Below are 930 nucleotides of genomic sequence, written 5' to 3'. Positions count from 1 at the left end.
GGGGCGGTGTCCTGAGAAGGGAGAAGGAGATGGAGCCACCAGGAGATTAAAAGTGACCCGGGCACCAGACAAAGCTGAATTACAGTTTGTGGGTATTCAGAGGCGACAAAGCTGCAGAGAAGCACGGAAGCCTCGGGACAGCGCCGCCTGGAGGCTGTCGGGGCCGACGGGTCCCGTGTCGTGACCGACAGGTCCCCGTGTCGTGAGCGGCCGGCGGTGGCGAGCGTGTCCCCCTGAGGTCGGTCCTGGAGCTACTTCTTCGTTCCGCGCTTCGTGACTTGGTTCCTGTAATTGGGGCACTTTACAGTCAGAAGCCTGGACAGACACAGGCGGGCGCTCGTGCATAGCCGGGGGAGGGACATCTGGACAAATCCCTGACAACGCGCTCGCGGGAGCAGGGATTACTGATTTTAACTTGATTACTCTTTTCCATAACGTCCAAATTTTCAAAACTGAGTTTTATTTTATAACGCTGGGGCTGTGGGGGACGCAGAGCATTCCGTTTTTGTGCTGAGTGACAAAGGGGACGCTGGGCGACCCTGCGGTCCCCTCGGTGGGGACAGGAACTCCCGGGCGCACGCGCGTCCCCCCGACCCTCGCTCCCTTCCCGACCGCGGTTGCGGTTTCACAGGCGCCCGGGGGTCCCGCTCCGCCGCGGGGCGTCCCCTGGGTCTCGCACAGTGAGCCCCCCGCCCCGTCCCCTCGCTCCTTTGCTGCTTGACCTGCAGCTCCTGCGAAGAGCAAAAGACGGGAAGAGGGAAGCAGCCGAGACGTGCAGGAGCGAAGGGCCTTAAAGGTTCAGAAGCTGCGCTCCGTTCGTGACCTCGTGGCGCAATGGCAGCGCGTCTGACTCCAGATCAGAAGGTTGCGTGTTCAAGTCACGTCGGGGTCAGGCCGTCAGTTTTCCTACCTGACAAACTAGGAGGCTTC

At 61.3% G+C, this 930-nt stretch overlaps 1 non-coding gene across 1 annotated transcript; it reads left to right on the top strand.

Moving 5' to 3' along the window:
* The first annotated feature begins 820 nt into the window (after positions 1-820).
* On the top strand, positions 821-892 carry TRNAW-CCA. The gene has a single exon. It is a non-coding gene; the product is annotated as a tRNA-Trp (tRNA).
* Positions 893-930: the final 38 nt, after the last annotated feature.

This window comes from Galeopterus variegatus, unplaced genomic scaffold (assembly GCF_000696425.1).
Source record: "Galeopterus variegatus unplaced genomic scaffold, G_variegatus-3.0.2 Scaffold11576, whole genome shotgun sequence".
In the NCBI taxonomy this organism is placed as follows: domain Eukaryota; kingdom Metazoa; phylum Chordata; class Mammalia; order Dermoptera; family Cynocephalidae; genus Galeopterus; species Galeopterus variegatus.
This window is presented reverse-complemented; position numbering and strand designations above follow the sequence as displayed.